At 39.2% G+C, this 14,151-nt stretch overlaps 2 long non-coding RNA genes across 2 annotated transcripts; both read right to left on the bottom strand.

Annotated features, from left to right (window-relative positions):
- Positions 1-7,303: 7,303 nt before the first annotated feature.
- On the bottom strand, positions 7,304-8,196 carry LOC120731990. Its single transcript, XR_005695463.1, has 2 exons — positions 7,632-8,196; positions 7,304-7,385 (listed from the first exon to the last, which is right to left on the bottom strand). It is a non-coding gene; the product is annotated as an uncharacterized LOC120731990 (long non-coding RNA).
- A 929-nt stretch (positions 8,197-9,125) lies between these two features.
- LOC120731989 lies at positions 9,126-13,051 on the bottom strand. The gene is made up of 3 exons (XR_005695462.1): positions 12,515-13,051; positions 9,775-9,877; positions 9,126-9,320 (listed from the first exon to the last, which is right to left on the bottom strand). It is a non-coding gene; the product is annotated as an uncharacterized LOC120731989 (long non-coding RNA).
- Positions 13,052-14,151: the final 1,100 nt, after the last annotated feature.

Here is a 14,151-nt window from a genome sequence, read left to right as displayed (position 1 = left end):
TTTCAACACTGTCATCAAATATTAATAAAGTTGATTACGTCGATTAAGCACTCATGAGGTGGAGCGTGAGGGGTTGGTCCCTATTTTTTATTTAATTTATTTTTACGTGTTGTGCATGGGAGTTGGAACCATATTGTTAGGTTGCTTAATATTTACGCTAAGTACTCTTTAAATGCCAGAATGGGACGGATGGTGTCGGTTTTAAGTTTAGTAGATTGATATAGTTATTGCTGAACTATGAAATTTATTTTTTTTTGCATACAGGTATAACAGAATAGCTTTAGGTAGTTGTGGGGTGTTAAAATGCAGGAGTGAACTATAAAATAAGCAAGAAAGATAGGGATAAAAAAAACAGGTTGTTGATAAAAAAAACATAATAGGATTCATAGCGTAAGCGGCAGATATACAAATTTATGGATATGCTGGTAGCGGTAGTTGAAGAAAAAAGGGTATCGTGCCATCCTAGTAAGACATACAGGCAAAAAAGTGAAGTAAATACAAAAAAATGTGAATCAATGAGTTTTTTAAACATATATTTCTAGTTAGGAGGATAAGAAGAGCCTGGTCCAGAAGTAAATGATAAGCACAAAATATAGTGACACAAAACAGTGCAACTACAGGGAAATTATTAGTTAATGCTTCATAGTTATTGTGAATACACACAATTTTATATGCAGGAAAACGAAAATAAATATTATAATGCAAATTTGCAAAAAAACAGCATTGCATCAAAATAAACTATTTCCACCAGTGCAATGAGTTATAAGCATCCCAGAAATGACACAGAAAGTCATAAAGTCAAAGATAACTTTTAAAAACACAAGTATAAGCTCATAAGGCCCTGATTAGGGATGGGTTTCGTTTAGGTTTTATCCGATACTGGTGCCAAACCGGTACTTTTGAATCCGTGCCGGTACTTAAACAGTGCTCGAACCGGTGCTTAGATGGGAACACAAAATTGGTCCAAACACTCTCATGTTCAGCTGCTTTTTTGTAAGATAAACAATGTTGCCTTTTCTGCAGCTATGGGGCAATATGGTATCACTCTTGGCTGGAAGCTGTCGTAAACATGGAAAAAACACAAACTTTGTCCAAACCCTCTCGTTTAACTGTTTTCCACTTTTTCTTTGGTCATTTATTATTTATTTATTTATTTATTTATTTATTTATTTTTTATTTTTTGCCTGTCCCGTTTGGCTCTTTTGCCATCAGAATTGTTGTCTAAAGGCAAAGAAAGATGCCCACGGATTTACTTTACCCACATTGAAAAAAATGCACAGAAATCAATTATTTTTCAAGAAATATTAAATAGATTCAACATCTTTCTTCAACAAAATTGCAGACTGCACAGATGGTACCTTTCCAAAGGAAAAAGTACTATAGCTTACTAGGGTATATATATTAGACTTAATAGTCACTATATACTATATACAGTAATTGACTTCTATTCATTTTACATCAAATTAAAACTTTGGGTGTAAGATTCGGATAATTATTTATTAAAAGCTCGACATTTTAAATGAGAATAAGAAAGAAAAGTATGTCTTTGTGCCCCCTTTTCCCTGTTAATGCCCTATCGGCCCCCCTGGCTAAACTTTGCTAGATCCGCCCCTGCACAGTTACCAGCCGTCAGCTACGTAGAAAAAGATCCTTGAGTAGAAAGTAATATTAAATACATTCTAACAACAGCTTATCAAGCTTAAACGTGCTGCTGTTGTTCAGCCGCTGGTTTCCTCTTTCTGGTGCAAAGTGGGCCAAAAACAAACTAGAGACACGGACTCGCGACAGAAAAGCCGATCAGCTGATCGTTAAGCAGTTTCATGATTGAAGCAGCAGCAGGAAGAGGCAGTCGCTTGTTAAGCTTAACGCAGGAATGCTTTACAAACATTCAGAGATGGACTTACACACTTGCTTTACTTCTCTCGGGGATAACTTTGTCGGAGATGAAATGCCAGGTTGCTAGCGAAGCTCCAAATGCTATCCAGACCACCGACAGGTCCCGCATGCCACAGCCGCTCTATCACGTGATGCATACTGCTCCGACGTGCTAACGTTCTGAGGTGAGTTACGGCGTGTTGCAAGTTTTGTGAGGTGCTTTCGTGATATTTAATGGATCGGATTACATTTTTTATTTTTCTCCGATATCCGATCCAGTAATTTAGGTCAGTATCGGACCGATACCGATACGTAATATCGGATCGGTCCATCTCTAGTAATTACTATGCACTTAATTCAGACATATTATTAAAATTTGGGCTATAATGGTTGTATTGATGTATAGCAACTTGAAATGCTCCCAAAAATGGCACTACAGCATGTAAAAATATAATATAAGCTCTGGTGGACTTGGTTCTATGATAGGTCTTAAAGGGTTAATATGCTGCTGTGAATATACCCCAGAAGAAGCGTATAGTATAGCTTTTATTTTGGAAAGAGCCATTTCTCTGTAAAAAAAAAAAAAACCTCTATTTTCCAAAGATGAGTGATTTCTCGATCAGATCAAAAACTGTACTTTAGAGTTCAAATATATATTTAGAATTTTAATAAATGACAAATTAAAAAGGCATGAACATTTTTTTTTGTATCGAAAAAATATCAAACCGTGACACCAAAGTGTCGAACCGAACCGTGAATTTTGTGTATGTTGCACCCCTAATACATACACATATACACACACACACAATATATATGCAAAATCAGCTTTTGTATATCGGCTTTATTTACGCTGGAAGTACATGAAATACACATGCATCTGGAGATCATCCTATGAAGTCCTATTCTAAAGGCTGATTTCCCTCCCCCAGGCTTGTATCTGTGCCTTCCTGGGGGTGGGGGTTGGTTGTTCTCTTGCCCTGCAGCCCATCCTTTTGTTCATATTCCAAGACCATTTTTCTGTATGTATTCTTACCCCCTAGCAACCGCCATTTTATAATGTTGCAAGCAATCACAAACTCTACAGTCCAATGTATACCAAGCAATCTATTATTCTCAACAGAAACTGAACCCACATTAAAGTTAGCTCGGTGCTTACCTTCAGATGAGCCCACAAACCGAGAGCAACTTCGTGATGAGGCTGGAAGTCTTTCCAAACAGGAAACAGATCAGGGAGCAGAGACCAACGTGGTTCACGCTGATCTGAGCTACGATCCAGGAGACAAGGGTGTGCAGATCGATGCAGATATCGATCTAAACGTTGGTAGTGGTATATTTTCCTGTAAGTTTACTACTTTACTCCCGTTTCATGAGAACGCAGCTCTCTCTGCTCGACTCCTCTCCTGCACACACACTTTCTCCGCCCCTTTTTCCTGGCTCCGTGGTGATTTGGTACTGTGCGGTCACGTGACTCAGCTGCGCAACGTAACCACGTGGGGTTTTATTTCAAAATTAGTGCCCATCTCCTTTTCCTAAACTCTTTTCCTTGGCCTCCATCAAAACGTCATCGTGGGAAGTAGAATTACCAAGTACTCAGCGAAAGAGAGGAGCGGTGCTGAGAACTGGAACAGGCTGTATTCTAATTCAGGTTCTGAATAACGGTCCACAAGGGCCGCGTACTCAAAGACCGCTAAGGCCGGAAGTGCGAGGCTTATAGGCTTGTGAAATGGGATGGTCTAGCCTCCGTCGCGCTGCCCAGGTTGCCTAGCAACCATGATACTAACCGCTGGAAACGTTTCATACAGGTTTATTTGACAGAAATGACGAAGAACATATTTTGTACATTTGTTTGTGTGTTTCTACACGAGCTTTGTGTGATTTAATAAGTATCTGAGGCTGAGACCACAGGACTGTAAAACATGATTGTTGGGCTTCATTTCTGTACTGAACAGTCATTTAAGATCAGCTAGTAAATAACAATTAGCTAATGTTGTTTATGAGACTAAAGTCAGTGTAAATATGATATGGCCAATATTATAGTTATTATATTAATCATTATTAGTTATTACAGCAGTGAGTTTGAACTCTCAAATCAAATCACTTTTATTGTCACATCACATGTGCAGGTACACTGCTGAGTACATGTGAGTGAACTCTGTGTCAAATACTGAGCTTCAGTAAAGATTCAAGTTGCAGTTATTTATATTTCCCATCACCTTAAATCCTCACTCAAAGAAAAGTATCTTTTACATATACATGTATTATATATAAGAGACAAATATTGTTCATTTAATTTGTTGGCATTACTAAATTTGGCTCAATGCTTAGTCCTAAAGTGTATATTTATTTTCTTACTCTTCTTATATACATTGTTTGTTCACTTGCACTGCTGTAACTGGAGTCTCGTCGTCTCGTCTCTCTATATTCTATACTGTATGTAGCAGAGATGACAATAAAGTTTACTTTGACTTCAGCAGCAAGCAGGCGCACCGAGGGCTCTCGCGCTCACTTTTTGCTGGTAGAATGTCAAAAATACATCGGTGCAAATTATAAGTCTGTATTATAATGTCTGGTGTTTTCGTGTTTGGTGGTTTATTTTCTTTTTTTTTTTTTTAAATCTTGCGAGTTGGTTAATAGATGCCGCTTCAGCCCAACACACATCAAACGTGTGACGCATGGTCAGGCTCCCTCTGTTTCGCTTATCGGCGCGCAGGGTACCCCCCTCACTTCGAGAGTTGACGTGCAGGGTCCTCTTATTGAATACTATAGAGCTCTCTAAACGTTGTTTATTGACGAAACGAGATTTCCGCGGAAGAGCCTGTTATCTGTATATTTATGCATTTCCAAAATCACATTGTAGTGACTGAACACAATGAATTATAAATGTAAACAACAACCTGAAAAACAGCAGATAAGTTAAATACATTTGTATCGCTTACTGCATTTATGGAAGGAGTGGTGTATGCTGGGTAATGGCACAGCTAGCACCTGGCTGACTTTATTCACCAGCTTCGGATGTTATCAGTCCATACAATGGATGTTATTAGCACAAATCAGTCCCAGAGATATGGGCCATCTCCACCTGCTAGATTGTTCCGGGGTTGTTATCATCCATCCAGATGGAGGATCATTAACAGTTCAGTTCAGTTCATTTTTATTTCAAACATGTCATATATTTCAAACAATCATTACAAAATATAATTCTATACTTTTGTTCGAAAGGGAGTAGGCAGACGTTATTAGTCCCTACCCCTCAAATTTTACCTCTCATTGATTTAATTTTCTTTTAGCCTTAAATTAAATAAACAACATATAAAGTAAAAGTAAAGCAAAGACAAAACAAACAAACAAAAAAAATAAACAAGCCCCACCACAATATAGCTACTTTCATATAAATAAGGACTGAGTGGGAATGAAAGCAACAACAGAGTTAGCTAACTATGCTCCCGATTTGTTTCCTCTCCTCCCAATAAATAAATCTCACATAAACGTGCACTCAGTTCAACATAAAGACTGGAGAAATGACCCGCAACAAATGATATATAAACAACAAAAATAATCGGGTCAGACTGTATTACTTTAACAGCCTGCGATATGAATTTTCCTCCCCACGACATTTGCGCATTCCTTACCTCGCAGGAATCCTCCATTATTCTGAGAATTACCAAGAAACCCTTGCCCTTTGTGAATGTTGCAGGGTGACTTTTTCAACAGTAGGTGGCACCAATGTCCCATTTAACGGGATTTAACTTCAACTCTATTTAACTATGTTACACCAACAGCACCTTTTTAAGAAAAATCAAACATATTATCCTTGAAGATCATTTTAGAGTTTTTAATGAGCTGCAGGATCCTTCTTCAGTGTGAGTGGAGAACAGCCAAGTCGCCTCCTGTGATAAACCTCTACATGTACCATTGAAAACAGTTAAATTACTTTGAATCTGAAATCATGGCTCAAACTACTTGTTCTGAGACCATTTCTTTATTTTTCACACCAAACTGTTTAATAAGATAAACTCTACACAGACTTCATCAAATATAACTAACACTTTAACAGTATCAGGAGTTCATAATGCAAACTTCAAATCAACAAGAAAACAGCAGCAAACACGTGGATCAAAATTCATTAAAAAACAACATGTGGACTTCAAGGACTAAATACACTAAAGTGAAAGGAGGAGCAAAAAATAAAGGTTTAACAGAATTTGAATGAAGTAAAAGTAGTCACCTGTGATCTTTAAAATGGTCCAGATGTGTGCTGCTGTTTTTAACTTTCAACATTTCTTTGCTGCGAATGTGAATACGAATGTGTTCTTTGCCTAATTAAATAAAGGTTACACTGACTCACTGCTTCATCTTCTGGTACAAACTGGTATTACACGGAAGTACAGCCCAAAACCAGTTTAGCTTGAGTTTCTTTTTTCTGGACATAAAGTCACAGCAGGTGTTGTTTCAAAGCTGGTGGACAGATTTGGTTCATTTTGGAAGTTTTAAGAGCAACTGCTGTGAAAACATTTGCAGTTTTGGGAGAAAATGATTTAAGAGAAGATTTTACCACAGCAAAAGATTAAATATGAATGAAGAATTGAAATTAAACTTAGGTAACACATAAAATGAATACAACTACTAAAGACTACTGTGTCCTAAGGGAACAAAGATCAAAATATAACAAGGAAAACATTTTAGAGAATTAAAATCCCTCAAAGGAAAAAAAATAAACTTGATATACATATCTATACATGCAGCTTCCTAAATGTAACATTCAGGATTATTCACTGCAGCTCCAGAAATCAGAGGTACCTCATCAGATCCAAGTGTGACATCAGCTGACACTCTTTACAGGAGATTCCATCTGAACTCTGTGGAGCCTGATCTCAAGGTTTTTAAGTCTGAGCCTGAAACCAGAAGAGGATCTTTCTCTCTCTTCAGATTCATTGTGATCCAGTGATTTCAGTCCTGCATGATCAGGCTGATGTTTGCACAGAGCAGATAATGAAGTGAAGGTTTTTGCACATTGGTAACAGTGAAACAGTTTATTTACAGTGTGGGATCGTTTGTGTTCGGAGTATGAACTGAGATTCCCGAAGCTCTTGTCACACTGGTCACAGCTGAAGTTCACTTCCATGTGTGTACGTTCATGTTTGTTACGATGACCTGATTGTGAGAAGCTTTTGTCACAGTGTCTGCACTTGTATGGTGTCTCTTCTGTGTGGATTCCCTTATGCTTTTTCTTTAAGCTCACGTGCAGTGGTGAAGGATGACCCATACTGGTCACAGATGTGCTTTTTGACCCCACTGTGGAAGAGTTCATGTATTTTTAATGTACTTGGTGTGTGGAAGCCTCTCCCACATTCTTTGCAGTAGTTCATTTTGTCTCCAGTGTGTCTACGTTGATGGGGTTTTAGGTCACATTCATGATAGGAAGTTTTTCCACAAAGGACACAGAGACACTCTTTCCCACCACCACAGTGACGACAGGGTTGAGAAATGGATCCATGTGCGTCGCTCCACTTCTAAACAAAGACATTGTAAGTCAGAGAATTCCTTCAACATTTTTATCCTGGACATCGCCTGAAACAAAGAGCATCTCTGCCAACGTCCAATTTCATTTCACTGTTTACATTATAACACTCAGCTTACTGGGCAAAAATGATTCTTCATTTTTCCAAACAGTTCATTCAGTATAACTCCATAAGTTTACTAATTAGACTTGTTCCAAACAATCAGGTTAAAATTACAAGATAACACTAAATACATACCTCACAGTAACTGCACTTGTAGAGTTACTTTCTGGTGTGGATCTGTTGGTGTTTTTTCAGCTGATGTGGAGCTTTAAAAGTCTTCTCACACAGGTCACATTTATAAGGTCTCTCCTCAGTGTGGCTAAGCATGTGTTGTTGTAACTGTGCATCTGCTGTAAACAGTTTCCCACACTGATCACAGCGGGAAACATCATTTCCAGTGTGAATCCGTAAGTGAATATTTCGGTACTGTTTGTCACTGAACCTTTTTCCACAAAAGTCGCAGTTGTACGCCTTAATTCCAGAGTGGGTAACTAGATGCTTCTGTAAGCTGCTATTTTGAGCAAAAGTCTTGCCACACAACTCACAGCTGTGTGCTTTAACTCCACTGTGCATGATATGGTGTAATTTTAAGCCTTTATGATGGGTAAAAGACTTTCCACACAAGTGACAGTTGTACGCTTTAAATCCGCTGTGGAAGAGTTGGTGTTTTTTTAAGCCACCAGCCTCGGTGAAAGACTTTCCACACAATTTACAGCTGTATGGTTTAACTCCACTGTGGATGAGTTGGTGTGTTTTTAAGTTTCCAGCCTGGGTAAAAGACTTTCCACACACTTCACAGCTGTAAGGTTTAAATCCACTGTGGATGAGTTGGTGTTTTTTTAAGCCACCAGCCTCGGTGAAAGACTTTCCACACAATTTACAGCTGTATGGTTTAACTCCACTGTGGATGAGTTGGTGTGTTTTTAAGTTTCCAGCCTGGGTAAAAGACTTTCCACACACTTCACAGCTGTAAGGTTTAACTCCACTGTGGATGAGTTGGTGTGTTTTTAAGCTTCCAGCCTCAGCAAAAGACTTTCCACACAATTTACAGCTGTAAGGTTTAACTCCACTGTGGATGAGTTGGTGTTTTTTTAAGCCTCCTCTCTCGGTAAAAGACTTTCCACACTCTTCACAGCTGTATGGTTTAACTCCACTGTGGATGAGTTGGTGTGTTTTTAAGTTTCCAGCCCGGGTAAAAGACTTCACACACAAGTCACAGCTGTAAGGTTTAACTCCACTGTGGATGACTTGGTGTGTTTTTAAGTTTCCAGCCCGGGTAAAAGACTTCACACACAAGTCACAGCTGTAAGGTTTAACTCCACTGTGGATGACTTGGTGTTTTTTTAAGCTTCCAGCCTGGGTAAAAGACTTTCCACACAATTTACAGCTGTAAGGTTTAACTCCACTGTGGATGAGTTGGTGTTTTTTTAAGTGTCCAGCCTCGGTAAAAGACTTTCCACACAATTTACAGCTGTAAGGTTTAACTCCACTATGGATGAGTTGGTGTTTTTTTAAGCCTCCACTCTCGGTAAAGGACTTTCCACACAATTTACAGCTGTAAGGTTTAACTCCACTGTGGATGAGTTGGTGTGTTTTTAAGTTTCCAGCCTGGGTAAAAGACTTTCCACACAAGTCACAGCTGTAAGGTTTAACTCCACTGTGGATGAGTTGGTGTGTTTTTAGGCTTTGAGCCAGGGTAAAAGACTTCCCACACTCATCACAGCTGTACGCTTTAACTCCACTGTGGATGAGTTGGTGAGTTTTTAAGTGTCCAGTCCGGGTAAAAGCCTTCCCACACTCGTCACAGCTGTATGTTTTCTCTCCCTTTCTTCTGTGAGGTTTGTCGGCCTCCAGAGAGCGCTGACTTCTTGCTCCATGTTGGTCCTGCAGTGACAGAGATGCAAACAGCAGCAGTGAGTGAAATGCAGTCGTGGACCAAACTGAAACTCCCTCCGTTGGTGGAATCAAACATGTCAACAAACACATTGTTGGTGTGTTACCACAACCTTGTGGTGATAGCATCACCACCAGGGTGATGTGCTACAATAGGAGTTGTAATGAAAATTACATTATTGAACAAATATTGATCAGTGGAGAAAATCTTTTATGCATAAGAAATTGCAAGTTCAACTGATGATATTGTTATTTCAATGTGTGCTTACAAAATATAATCTTTGTATTTTCTTGTAACTTCTGTGGTTTTTGATTTTGAATGTAGATTCTGTATATATGGTTGAGCCCAGGACGCAAAAGATAAAGCTGCTGTTAACAGGTTTTTAAAAACCAACCAGCTGTACACACAGTTTCATTAACAGTGTAACACTGATACTTTTCTCACCTTTTGTGTTGAAGTCATTTTTTCCTCTATAGTGGCTGAGCTGAGTCCAAATGGCTGAAATTGTTCATCTGTTGCACCACCAGACTCTTCCCCTGTTATTCAGCTGGGACACACACACACACACACACACACACACACACACACACACACACATATATATATGTATGTATACACATATATACACATATATATATATATATATATATATATATATATATATATATATATATATATATATATATATATATATACACATACATATATATACATATATACATATATATACGATATTCGTATCGATATTGAACCGTTCGATACAGTGCTTTCGGTTCGGTACGCATATGTATCGAACAATACAACATTTGTAATTTATTTTATCAATTTTCCTTCTGACGATGCTGTCTGTGTTGAGCGCTCAGTGAATCTGTGTTCGACTACTCCGCCTAGGCTGCACTGTCCAGCGCAGATCCACTGAGCGCTCAACACAGACAGCATAGTCAGAAGGAAGAGCGCAGGGCAAGCTAGCGAGACAGAAGTTAAGCTCTCCTTGCAACAGGCAAATTGAACCTCATTCAGATCTGGCGTTTGGAATTATTTTGGTTTTCATGTGACGTATGACCCTGAAGGTAAGCGAGTCATGGACTAAAGTAAAACAGTATGTTGGATGTGCCATGCAATGCTCAATTACATTGGTGTGAACTAGTGTGTTAGCGCAGTTAGCTCGTTAACGTGTTGGCCGTCTAGCCCCATGCACGGAGTGATCGGCGGTAGCTCGTTAACGGAGATTTGCCATGTTGTGGCGTTAAGGTCATTTCAACGAGATTAACCTGAAAGCACTAGTGGGAACACAACGAATATGACTGCACATTTACGCCGACATCATCCTAGTGCAAAGACAAGTGGAAGCAGACAAAAAAAAGCAAGCATGCTACTAACTTTAGCCGAGTCATTTAGACAGCTGTTAGCACATGATTCTCCTTATGCTGCTGAGAATATAGCCCAGAAGAAGCGGATAGTATAGCTTTTATTTTGGAAAGAGACATTTCTCTGTAATAAACTCTCTTTTCCAAAGATGAGTAATTCCTCAATCAGATACAGGGCTCGCAAAATCGCTAGCCCGACGTCCTGGGGCTAGCGATTTTTTTCCAGACGGGCTACCCTGCCCGTCGGGCTATTGTAGGAAGGAAAATATATGTCAATGCTTTTGCATTCTTTCAGAAATGTAGCTGGGTAATTATGTCATTGGCATCGGTGAGCCACTGTCAATATGTGACATATTGAAATCGCGTTTGAATTTGCGCTTGTTTTTTTGCTTTCACTTTGCAATCGTGCGAACTGTGTATAGAGAGCGACAGCACTGATCTGTGAGTGATGATAATTTGTGCACCAATTCCTCTGACATCGTCTTATTAATCGTTAGCTTACTATGCAAACATGACAAGTGAAATCTCCCGCAGCAAGCTTAAACATGTGAGAGGTTGATCGCGCAGAGAATCGCTGAGCTTATGTGAGTCCGTGTGTAAAAGCAGCACGATATATATTTTAGTTCTGCTGAGCCAAATAAGACAGGTCATAGTGAAGAAGTGACAGCCAAAGAAAAGCTTACCACAAAACGGAGAAGTTATGACAAATCAGACTATAAGGCAAAAAGAAAGTGCAGCTTTATGGTTTCATGGACAAAAGAATTTCTGTGGCTGCAATATGACGAGCTAAATAACCAGGGCTGCACATAAGTGGTCCGCAGGTGCGCATTCGCTGTTAAAATAAAAAACGCGCACAAGGGTTAGGGTTAAATTTAAAAACTGTACTTTTGAGTTAAAATATATATTTATAATTTTAATAAATGACAAATTAAAAAGGCATGAACATTTTTTTTGTATCGAAAAAATATCGAACCGTGACACCAAAGTATCGAACCGAACCGTGAATTTTGTGTATCGTTGCACCCCTAATATATATATATATATATATGTATATGTATGTGTGTGTGTGTGTGTGTGTGTATGTATGTGTGTGTGTATGTATATATGTGTGTGTGTGTGTATATATGTGTGTGCACCTAGCCACATGAAAAGTCCGGTCACTTCCTTTCTAAGCTTCTTAGACTCAGAACAAAAGCTGTCCAGCTTTGTGTTTATCAAAATTCTTTTTACAAATCCTGCTGGAATACGTCAGGTTACAGCTGCAGTCAAAGCAAGATGGAAATAATAGAACAAGCAAGCAAACGCTCAGCTTCTCCCAGCATGTTGAGCTAATGGTTAGTTGGTGTTTTTCTGCAAACAGTCTCTCACTCTTTCAACGTGTTCACAATAAACTGTGAACACACTTCGCCGATTTCACGGATTTTTGATGGTAGGGACCTTTTGGAGACTTTTACTTCCAGGTGAAGAATCTGACGTCTTTATTTGCGCTGGAAGAAAATAAAATACAGATGAATCTGGAGACGGTCCCATTAAGTCCTATTCTAAAGGCTGATTGCGCTCCCCCAGGCTTGTACCCGTGGCTTCATGTCCTGGGGTGGGGGTTGGTTGTTCTCCTGCCCTGCACCCTTTGTTCATATTCAAAGACTATTTTTCTGTATGTATTCTTACCCCCTAGCAACCGCCAGATTATAATGTTGCAGACAATCCCAAACTCTACAGTCTGTCTAACTCCAGTGTATACCAAGCAATCTATTATTTCTCAAGAGAGATAAACTCAACATAAACTGAACTTACATTAAAGTTAGCTCGGTGCTTACCTTTAGATGAGCCCACAAACCGACAGAAACTCCGTGATGAAGCTGGAAGTCTTAAGAAACAGATCAGGGAGCAGAGACCCACGTGGTTCACGCTGATCTGAGCTACGATCCAGGAGACAAGGGTGTGCAGATCGATGCAGCTATCCCACCGTTGGTAGTGGTATATGTTCCTGTAAGTTTACTACTTTACTCCCTTTTCATGAAAAAGCAGCTCTCTCTGCTCAACTCCTCTCCTGCACACACACTTTCTCCGCCCCCTTTTCCTGGCTCTGTGGCGATTTGTTACTGTGCGGTCACGTGACTCAGCTGCGCAACGTAACCACGTGGGATGTAATTTCTAAATTCGCGCCTATCTCCTTTACCTAAACTCTTTTCCTTGGCCTCGATGAAAACGTCATCGTGGGAAGTAGAATTACCAAGTACTCAGGGAAAGAGAGGAGCGGTGCTGAGAACTGGAAGAGGCTGTATCCTAATTCAGGTTCTGCAGCCTTAACGGTCCACAAGGGTCGCGTACTCAAAGACCGCTAAGGCCGGAAGTGCGAGGCTTGTAGCCTTGTGAAATGGGATGGTCTAGCCTCCGTCGCGCTGCCCAGGTTGCCTAGCAACCATGATACCAACCCCTGAAAACGTTTCATACAGCTTTGTTTGACAGAAATGAAGAAAAACACATTTTGTTCATTTGTTTTTTTGTTTCTACACGAGCTTTGTGTGATTTGATAAGTATCTGAGGCTGAGACCACAGGACTGTAAAACATGATTGTTGGGCTTCATTTCTGTACTGAACAGTCATTTTAAGATTAGCTAGTGAATAACAATTAGCTAATGTTGTTCATGAGACTAAAGTCAGTGTAAATATAATATGGCCATTATTATAGTTATTATATTAATCATTATTAGTTATTACAGCAGTGAACTTGAACTCTCAAATCAATTCACTTTTATTGTCACATCACATAGGCAGGTACACTGGTACAGGACATGTGATGTGAACTCTGTGTCAAATACTGAGCTTCAGTAAAGATTCAAGTTGGCATTACTAAATTTGGCTCAATGCTTACATAGATGTGGAAAAAGGGAAATATACGAGCTGTGAAAACATTTTCTGATAGAATGAAGAGTAGACTGATATATGAAACATTCCTTTATTGGGTGAGAAAATCAGACCATGTCATCACTGCTTTAAGTCATACAGAATAGATATCAGAGCCTTAAACAGGCTGACTTCTGCTAAATGGGTCAAACTGGGCAGAAAGTATACAAACACATAACATCCTTATAGAATATGATGTAACACTATAGATCAGCTTACCTCAGGATATATAAAGCATGTAAACAATTACAGCAATATGATGCAACAAACACAGCAGTGCTACTAATCCAAAATACTCAAAGCTTCATAGAACTGAAACAAACATTTGTTTTTAGCTCCATTCTGCTGCTGATACATACTTTAGGTTTCTGAATATTAAACTTGTTTCTGCCTTTCATAGTGTGTAACTTGAAGGCCCTGAGTACTTTCTCCCACACTGAAAACACTGGAATGATACCATTATTTGAACATTACCTAATTAGCAGGGCTCTAGACTAACTTTTTGCCATGGGCGTACCGGTACGCTTAACTTTAAAAAGTTAGGCTG

The sequence above is a fragment of the Simochromis diagramma genome, unplaced genomic scaffold (assembly GCF_900408965.1).
Source record: "Simochromis diagramma unplaced genomic scaffold, fSimDia1.1 OVJJ01000253.1, whole genome shotgun sequence".
In the NCBI taxonomy this organism is placed as follows: Eukaryota; Metazoa; Chordata; class Actinopteri; order Cichliformes; family Cichlidae; genus Simochromis; species Simochromis diagramma.
Note: the sequence above shows the minus strand (reverse complement) of the source record. Positions and strands in the feature narration are given on the sequence as shown.